Below are 10,747 nucleotides of genomic sequence, written 5' to 3'. Positions count from 1 at the left end.
ACTTCTTTGACAAGGTAGTCAATGCTAGTCCAGATGTGCTTAATTGGCTCAAAGAACATCACAACCTACTGTGGGCAAGGAGCAAGTTTACCACAGAGATCAAGTGTGACTACATCAATAATAATCTGGTTGAGAGTTAGAATGCCTGAATCAAGGAGCACAAGGACCCTCACTCTTTTTGCTAAGAGGAGAAAGATAGCAAATGCACTGTCTCCTGGGATACTGCCTGCAGTTATACATCAGCTCAATGCAGGCTCTAGGGGTTTAGGCCATCTTAAGGTGACTAAAGGGCACCCAGAGGAAGCTGAAGTGACTAAGATTTACAAGGATGAAGAGGTTAGAAGGCATATTGTCTACCTACCACAACATGTCTGCACACGTAGAGAGTGGCAGCTGACTGGAAAGCCTTGCTCACATGCATTGGCTGTCATCACAACCATGAGGCAACCCAATATGGATCAATATGTGGACAAGTACTACTCAGTTAAGAAGTTTTAGGCTGTATACCGTGGGATCATTCCTAGCATAACAGATAGAGGACAATGGCCAGAGGTGGACAAGGGCTTCAAGTTGTTGCCACCAGTTACGAAGAAGACTAGACCACTAGGAAGGAAGGAAGAAGAAAAGGCATCTTGCTCTAGGTGAGAGAAGTGGCAAAGCAACAAGACAAGTGAAATGCCCTAACTGTGGTGAGTATGGCCACAGGAGTGGAAGTTGGAGGTGTCATCTGACTGGCACAAAGAAAAGGTAATTTGTAAACTAACTGATTTCTATTATTGTTGCCTTCAAACCATGATACCTAACACTAGCATTATAGAAAAAGAACCAAGAAGTCAGCACCTAGACCTGGGAGGAAGAAGAACAAGACAGACCATACACCAAGTGGAACAAACATACCTAGTACAAGGGCAGCAGTGGCTAGAGAAGCAATAGTTAGGGCAGCAAAGGAGGCCTAAGAAGCTATAGCCAAGGCATCTGTAGCAGCAGAAGCTACAACTATTGCTGAGAGGGATGTCCTAGATGTGCCACCACTTGAGGTTGAGCCTCCACCGCCATCACCACCCTCTACAAGCACTAGGAGGTATGTCATACCTAAAAAAACATTACAACTTGTGTAATTGAGGCCATTCTGATGTAATTTCTTCACAAATAGGAACCTATGCCGTGAACTCCAAGTTGTGATTGAGGTAGATGAAACTGCAGCAGTAACTGTTGACCCACCTCCTAAGAAGTTCACTTCAAGGAAGAAGCAGCTAGCAACCAAGACCAAGAAGAGTCCAGCCAAGAAGGGGAAGAAGTCAGTAAATGGAATGGAAAAATAGCAGGGAGGACATTCGTTTTGGCTGTAAAAGGCCCTCAAAATGACTTCTTTTGTGTAATTGAGGCCTTGCCTTGGCCAGACATGCTTATGTAAGTGGCCTGAACTATTATATGTGGCCAAAACTTGTGGCAACTCCTCTGAGCAACAACTCTGTTTGATGTGGCCTAAATATAGCACTGCTAGTTGGTTTATGGCTAATGTGTTCCATCTGTTATGTGTGATCTGTTATGTTGAATCTGTCATGGTTAACATGTGCATGATCTGTCTTGTGTTTATTGTTAACATGTACAACTGTTTCAGTTGATCTGTCTTGTGTTTGTTATCGAGTTAGGCACTGCCAAAAGACACATTGAAACACAATACAATTTACACATTGTCACATTGAAACACAATTTTCATTTCCATATATTGTCACATTGAAACACAACTTTTATTTTCCATACATTGTCACTTCATTACAACATACATCACAACAGATTCAAAAACAATAGATATAACACACACAATAAACATGTTCATCTTCCAAATCAATGCCTCCATCTTGTGCTCCAGGTCTTTCCTATTGTTGTCGGGACCATTTGGACTGTCAACTGAAATATCTTCATGATCCACCAACTTTGCCCAGTTGGAGGGGCGAACCTAGATGATGTCCTTCTCTTTCAGCTGCTCGAAGTACTGCTTCTCAAATCTATAGTACCCACACAGCTTGGAAAACTTCAAAAAAACACAAAGTTAGAACCCTAACTATGACAATGGGGGATAGGCAGTACACAGAACTCACCCTGTTCCTCGCACACTTGAAGTACAGACACCCATGGCTATCACCATCCTTCTTGGTTCGCCCCTCCACCACCCGAGCAAGCCCGCAGTCCGGGCAAGGGATCAACGGGAAGCCACTCAACTCACCTACTGGATCCACACAGACGGAGACGATGCGGAAGCTTTGGGCACCTTGGACTCGACTCCTCGCCCTTGTAGATGACTCGGCGTAATGGGACGGGGACATGTCTCGCGGTGGGGGGCGACGTTGTGCGCGGCGGCGGCGGCGGCTGGCGGGCGTCGCGCGCGGACCAGAGAAAGGAGAAAGAGGAGCGCATTGGGGAGAGTGGAGTGGACCGCGGGGTAATATAGACGACAGGGGTAGGGCGGTCATTTTACATCGGCCTGCTTACTCGGATCCGAGCTGGACAGTGGACCTGGCGTGCCACGCGAGCAAAAGTGGCAAATGTGTATCGTTTTTCTCCCTCTAATGCTAAAAACATAGCATCAAATCTAAAAATGATATCTTAGAATTCGTCATCGGTAATAATAATAAAAAGTTAAATATCCCGAATTCCTGAGCGGAGTGGCCAGCTCCCAGACATGGGCAAGAGTCAAGACAAGCACCCACTTGCCCACGCGCACGGCAAGCCGGCAACGCCACGCGAGAAATTCCCTCTCAAGCAGAGCGCAGCAGCACGTGCGCGCAGGCCACAGCCCCGATCGACAAGCCGGCCGAGCAGGCACACCGCACGCATGCCTCCTCACATGGCGGCGATCTCGCACCGGATCGCAGGGTCGGGCCCCAGCGTCGCCGTTGTGGCGCCGCCTCGCCCGCGGGGGCGCGCTGCCGTGGTCGCGGGAGCTGCCGCGAAGGGCGCACGTCGGGAGCGGACGCTGGAGGGCGCGAGCGACGACCTGAGGGCCGCCGCGGCGAAGTGCCTGGACTGGGCTCCCGCGCGGCGTCGGGTGCGGGCCGCCTTCGCGCCCATGCTCCCCACCCTCGACCACTGCCTCTTCAAGGTTCGATGTGCCGGTCGCTCCTAGCTTGATCTGCTCTCGTACGCTGTAGCGGATGTTCAGCACTTCAGCTGTCAAAATTACTTATTGGAAAATGGTCGAACGCTTCCAGTACTGTGGCGCTTGCCGCCTCATTTAGGTGCGAGCTGAATTTTCTCAACTGGTAGGATCCGCTGCATGCCCAACAAATTGAGTTCTAGAAATGAGCAGCCCTATTCTTCAGTGTGAAATTTGCAGTACCCTTATGCAATCCGACTCGGATGGATTCTACACAGTATAACTCGTCGTATCGCCTCGCCTATCTCTTTTCTTAATCTGGTTTATAGCAATTATATAGGAAATAGGACACAAAAAGGTGAACTTTTTTGTTTTTGCGAGAGAACAGGACGCATTAGGAGTCCGGACGCCAGCCCATACTAATCAGATAAAACTTTCCAAGTTTTGTCTTCTGAACATGATGAACCATCCGCATCGTCTATTGAGTTCCAATTGCTAATTTGCTATCCTTGTAATACTGGTTCATATGATATCAGTTGGCCCATTTTTCTCATTTTCTGTGTCCTACTTTTCATTTTGCAGATGGCCCCCAAGGGAATCCAGATGGAAGAGGTACAGGCATGATGGGATTTTTGAATTGACCTTGCATTCCATTTTGTTCAATGTTCAAGTAGTTCTCTCGCTGAAATAAAGTGGCACAGGCAAACTTTCTGTTGGAATGTCCATTAAATGATTCAAGAGCTTCTTTCCTTGCTTTAATGCTTTGGGTATTGATAGATACTGCTCGTTATTACTGTAGAATTACGAGACCAATTCAAAGGGCGTTGAAATATTCTGGAAGAGCTGGCTGCCAAGAGAGGGCACTGCAACTAAGGCTGCACTTTTCTTCTGCCATGGATATGGGGATACCTGCACTTTCTTTTTTGAAGGTGACATTACTTGTTCTGTTATGTTTTGATTTGCATTTATCATTCCTTTGCCTGCATGTTTATTAATTATTATTAACAAGCTTGAGATTACAGGGATTGCTAAGAGGATAGCCGCTGCTGGTTATGCAGTTTATGCTATTGGATTATCCTGGTTTTGGCATGTCATATGGTCTCCATGGCTATATTGCAAGCTTTGATGGAATGGTGGACCATGTCATTGAACAGTATGCACGAATAAGAGGTTTTTTTGGCTTATCTTCTGTATATAAGAGTAGATTCGTAATTGTATAGTCTTTGCATCATGGTATAATGACTATTAATGTTCAGGCATGAAGGAAGTGTGTGAGCTGCCACACTTTCTCTTAGGACAGTCAATGGGAGGTGCAGTTGCCCTGAAAGTACACTTGAAGCAACAAAAAGAATGGGATGGTGTGCTTCTTGTCGCACCTATGTGCAAGGTATTTCTCAAACTCCCAATTATCATCAGATTAGGTCATCATGATGTAGACTAGGCCCGATCTTCCAAAAGGTATGATAGCGTTGATTGGTGGAGACTCGACGTTTACGATCTAGGCTTCGAACCAAGACTGATTCGGACCCCCGCAACCGTTACACCACTGCTCCGTTAGTTATCAACCACGCGAACGCGATTGACCTCGCCGAGAAGGCTTTCCTGCAAGCGAATCGAGAACACAAGCAAGAACGAGATAAACGCAATATGAAATTGCAAATAAATATGAGGCTTATGATAACAAGAAGGAGTTCAAATCTTTATTCGAAAGGACTAATCGCCACAGGCGAACAAGATCAAGAACTGGGGTCATGGTTCACAGCAAGCAGCCCTGGCGGCACAGTTGCAGCAAAACGATGTCTGTTTCACAAGGAAATCAAGAACTAAACAAAACCCAAACCCTAAGGAGAGCGACGGCTACTATTTATAGTCTTGGGCGTCACCCCCTAGACGCGCCCCCTAATGGGCCCAAACACAATACACGGTCCAACGGACCAAAAGATGGTGTCGCAACACCCTGACAGATTCTGGACGCTGACTTGTTTCGACGATTTCCGTTGATTCCGAAGGTATTTTGACGTGAAATCACTTGGATTGGCTTCCTTATCAAATTAGCTTTCCAACCATATGTGGATCGTCGAAAACGGAGTCCGGATGCGTCCTGGGTGACCAGTTTAAGGCAGAATGGTCCTAGAATCCGAGACAGACTCGAACTTGAGTTGCTTTGAGCCTCCACCTCGGGGACTCGAACCGAATTAGCCTCGGACCTCCTTCTTGACTTGGACGCCCTCGTTGATCTCCTTGGTCTCCATATGGTTCTCCAAGCATGGTCATATGTATGGAGGTCATGTCCTCATCATCCTCCCTTTCTTGACAAAAAATTGTCCTCGATGTCGATTTTGTTTGAAGTCGATCCTGCACAACATGAGGACAAATGAGGTTTCCAAAATAATAGGAATAGGCAATGTTATGAGAAAGAATATGACCACATATTCAGGTTTGTAGCATGTCTTGTCCTACAGACATGTAGTCTGCTCGATTGAAATACACACGATCTTTGCCAATACTATCCTGCAAAAGATTAGTACTAATAAGAAATATATGCTCCCTTTCTTTGGATTCCACTTGTGTTCGAAAAGCAAAACTAGAGGAATATGGCATAACAACAGTGTTGATTTTACTGTTCTCTAGTTGATCATTAATTTGCACAACTAAAGGAGAATTTAGAGTTGTACAAATGTAAACTCGTTGTATCAAATATTGCCCTTGGCTGTTATATTTACCAAAAACATAATATGTATGTCTAGAGAACCATGGCAAATCAGCATATGCATAAATTTTCTCCTCTAAAGAACTAGGATTACACGGAACATCAAATTCAATGTAACCCAAAGTATTTAAAGAAGACAACAATTTCAGTTCATCAACTTCACTAGCATTATAAATAACAAGTCTATTTTCAGCACAAGTGCTCGATTTCAGCACACATATAGCATGATCATTCTTCAATAATTGCATAGGTATAACATAAATATCATAATGCAAGTCATCTTCATCACAAGAAACATCAAGCAAATCATCTTGTGACAAAGGTAAATCAAGTGAATGCTTCACTAAAATTTGCTCTATCATAGCATGATTGGTGAAAAATTTCAGCACATCAAGAGAACTCTCACCTTCCGTGAGTTTAGCATCGTGGGCATTACCTTTGCTCTTATGTTCAGTAGGCGTAATAGTTGATGGTTCTGAATTTTCACATGAGGCTGTGAGCATCTCCTTTTCTGTCACGTCATCCTCGCTCTTTTGTACATTGTCCTGCAAAAGGTTAGGTATAGCAGGAGGAATAACAAGAGATTGATCTAGTTGATGCACCTCATTATTTGAATTAATTACAAGAGATGGATTAACAAAATTTTCTCTCATAAGATGTTTCATATCATTCCAAATTTGAGGTTTATCAGAAGGATCTAAAGACTCCCACCAAGATAAAGCAGAATGTCGCAAAACACTAGCTGCATTTTTTACTTTCCTCCTTGGACATATAAAGCGAGTAGCAAATATGTTATCGATTGTAATTTCCCACTCCATATACTTATCAGCACCTATACCATCATAAGTCGGTGGATACGAAGAACCTATCATTGTTAGAAGCAAACAAAAAAACACATAAGTATGTATTTTCCTATGAACTACTATAGGATGTGGTTAAGGAGTAAAGTCACACACTCTCAAGCGTCTTGCCACGGTCTTACAAGTGTTCTTACCAAAACAACAGGCGGTGCAATCGGTCGGTGACTGTGATACCGTTGTAGCTTGAGTGTAACAGTTGCAAGGCGAACCTGTACTTGGTTAGAAGAAAGTGGAGCTTAGACAGGCACAATATAGTAGCAAGGAATAGCAAAATTCGCAACTGAATAGCAAAGCTGAATAAGTATCCCAAGTACTTATCTTAGTTGCTGGCCTACTCACGTTCCAAGTACCAGATGTATCAAGTGATGTGAACAGCAAGAATATGATTAGAAACAAGGTAGAAATCAGCACACGCAAACACAGCTCAAATGATGCTCTCTATGTGCTCCTCTAGATATTGTTCCTCTTTTGCTTCTCTCTTTTTTCTCTATTTTTGGGCTGTCGTTGTTTTCTTTGAGAAATTTTGACTTTTTCTTTTTATTTTTTTGATATTTTTTCTTCATTTAGGAGCACAAAATAAGTAACCACAGAAAATATAAGCTTAAACAAGTGAAAGACGTGGCCTGTGGAATTTTCAGAAGACGTGCTCAAAATCGACAAAGACCTTGTGACCACGAAAAGAGGATCTTATGACTACTTTTTGACCAAAATAAAAATCTCCGACCTTGGCAAAGCTAGGGGTGAACGGATCCGAAATTTTTTTCTGGTCGATTTTGATATATAGAACGTCGAAATCCGAGTTCGTATGCGAAAACTAGACCAGTTTTACGAACACAACTCTGAATTAGAGGACAAAATAGGAACAATGCGCGCAAAATTAGTCACGACAGCAAGGATTTGATGGAAACAGTGAAGACAAGTGTAACAAATAAGATGGCGTGGACTAGGGTTTGATGAATACAAAGGAAACTCAACAAGACTTAGAGATGTTCACGGATTATGATGAAAAACAAAGGGAAAAACACAAACTGGACTAAAAAAACGATCTAAAACCAGCAACAAGAACTTGACATAGGGTACAAACTCAACAACGCAAAACAGAGATGAAATTGCACGGCACAATGAGGCTATAAGACAAGAAATATGTGGCGGTGTATTTTTTTTTTTGCTTTTTGTGGACTATAGGTAATTCAAAAACAGTAACAATTTAAAGGGAAAAACAAAGTTATACCTAACGGGCAACAAGGGCTCTGATACTACTTGATGTAGACTAGGCCCGATCTTCCGAAAGGTATGATAGCGTCGATTGGTAGAGACTCGACGTTCGCGATCTAGGCTTCGAACCAAGATTGATTCGGACCTCTGCAACCGTTACACCATTGCTTCGTTGTTTATCAACCACGCGAACGCGATTGACCTCGCCGAGAAAGCTTTCCTGCAAGCGAATCGAGAACACAAGCAAGAACGAGATAAACGCAATCTGAAATTACAAATAAATATGAGGCTTATGATAACAAGAAGGAGTTCAAGTCTTTATTCGAAAGGACTAATCGCCACAGGCGAACAAGATCAAGAACTGGGGTTCTGGTTCACAGCAAGCAGCCTTGGCGGCACAGTTGCAGCAAAACGATGTCTGTTTCACGAGAAAATTAAGAACTAAACAAAACCTAAATCCTAAGGAAAGCGACGGCTACTATTTATAGAGTCTTGGGCGTCACCACCTGAACGCGCCCCCTAATGGGCCAAACACGATACACGGTCCAACGGACCAAAAGACGGTGTCGCAGCACCCTGACAGATTCTGGACGCTGACTTGTTTCGACGATTCACGTTGATTCCGAAGGTCTTTTGACGTGAAACCACTTGGATTGACTTCCTTATTAAATTAGCTTTCCAACCATATGTGGATCGTCGAAAACGGAGCCCGGATGCGTCCTGGGTGACCAGTTTAAGGCAAACTGGTCCTGGAACCCAAAACAGACTCGAACTTGAGTTGCTTTGGGCCTCCACCTCGAGGACTCGAACCGAATTAGCCTCGGACCTCCTTCTTGACTTGGACACCCTCGCTGATCTCCTTGGTCTCCATATGGTTCTCCAAGCATGGTCATATGTATGGAGGTCATTTCCTCATCACATCACACAATTGCATCCTTTTGTTTGTGTTAGTATAAGGTGTGTATATTTTTCACTGTCCACTAACTATCCAATCATGACTTGTGCTAGCGCACAATAGTGGATTGTAGTTCACAGTTGACAGTAGGTGGAAATATAGTGCTAGGTGAAATTTGGGAGCTGCTGGTTAAGAAATGACTTCTGATATGTTTGCAAAACAATTTATTTCATAGTTACTAATAACTACTAAGTCCATGCCAAATTTTATTTTTCTTGCAATCATAGCATATTTCCAGTTTTACTTCATGGTAGGACGACTAATCTGAAGAATGCATGAAGAAATTATCTAGTTTTTCTTTACTTATCTATCAAGATTGCTAGCAACTGGTGTTGGAATCTCCCTTCTAAGTCTTTTTGCATGTTTTTAAAGTCCAAGGATATGCGTACTTGATTTATTTCTCCTCATTCTTGTTCAGTGATTTTATAAGACTGGCTTCTCTTTGGCAAGATTTCAGAAGATGTAACACCACCTGCACCTGTATTGAAGGCACTGAGCATATTGTCATGTCTTCTTCCTGAGGCGAAGTTATTTCCGCAGAAAGATATAGGAGATTTGGCATTTAGAGATCCAAGGAAAAGGAAAGTAGTAAGTTTCTTGCACAGTTTCCTGAGGCGAAGTTTGTATCTTCAACTTGATTTGCACGAATGTATTGTAACATCTAGCGTATATCCTATTATCCATGTGCATTTTGTGGTTTGTCTCTCTTCTCTGCAGTATTTTAATAGTATGCCACATTTTGCATAGGGCTTTGTTTAGTTGGCGAAATTTTTTAGAGATGGTACTGTAGCACTTTCGTTGTTATTTGACAATTAGTGTCCAATCATAGTCTAATTAGGCTTAAAAGATTCGTCTCATAAATTTTGTCTAAACTGTGTAATTAGTTTTATTTTTTATTTATATTTAATGCTTCATACATGCGTCCAACGATTCGATGTGACGGAGAATCTTTAAAAAATTTGCAAAATTTTGGGAACTAAACAGGCACTAGGTTAGTTTGTGCAAGATTAAGTCTCGTACAATTTGCCTTGTTTGCCATGACCTTCTAGTAATAGTTTATCTTACCTCTAGAAAATGAATCAATACAGCACTGCTGGTTGAAATATTTATTTAAGTTATTTACCTTGGCATTTTCATTTTCAGGCCGAGTACAATGCCAGCTCATATTCTGACCAAATGAGATTAAGAACAGCAGTTGAACTTTTAAAAGCCACGAAGGACATTGAATCACAGTTGGAGAAGGTCACTATCGCTTGCACTTTTTTCTCATGGATTTGGATCTCTCTGTTTTATATGTTTAAACATGATCTGGATGCAAGTCATGGGACATTTCTTCTCGTTGTTTTTTATATGTACATTCCTTCTCGTTGAAGTACCTAACACAAAAACACTTCTATGATATTCCTATATAGATCTCCTCCCCACTGCTGATTCTTCATGGAGCCGCAGACATGGTAACCGATCCTCAGGTCAGCAAATTCCTTTATGAGAAAGCCAGCACGAAGGACAAGACCCTCAAGCTCTATGAAGGCAGTTACCACTCAATCTTAGAGGGAGAGACAGATGACCGGATTTCAACTGCCATTAACGATATCATTTCATGGCTAGATTCACACCGTTAAATATCTTTTGTCTATAGCCTCTCATGTCCTCACCCATTGTTTTGGATGTATAGTTCCTTAGGGTACTATGGGACTCTAATGCTTTAAATTTTGCCATGGTGTGCAGAGATAAGTATCTCTCGAATTTAATTAGTTGTGCTTGCTATCTTGACGTTGTAGGGTTTTTTTCCTGTTAATTGCAGACACCGCATTGTATAATTTCTTTGGTATTTTTTCTCAACCATGGTCCAATCCTCAAACCAAGATTTAATCTAATCTGCCAAGAAGATGGTACCCATTCGGGTTTTT

General features: G+C 42.7%; 1 pseudogene; it reads left to right on the top strand.

The window, feature by feature from the left end:
* Positions 1-2,700: 2,700 nt before the first annotated feature.
* LOC136452738 (caffeoylshikimate esterase-like) lies at positions 2,701-10,747 on the top strand (annotated as a pseudogene).

Source organism: Miscanthus floridulus, chromosome 5 (genome assembly GCF_019320115.1).
Source record: "Miscanthus floridulus cultivar M001 chromosome 5, ASM1932011v1, whole genome shotgun sequence".
Taxonomy (NCBI): domain Eukaryota; kingdom Viridiplantae; phylum Streptophyta; class Magnoliopsida; order Poales; family Poaceae; genus Miscanthus; species Miscanthus floridulus.
This window is presented reverse-complemented; position numbering and strand designations above follow the sequence as displayed.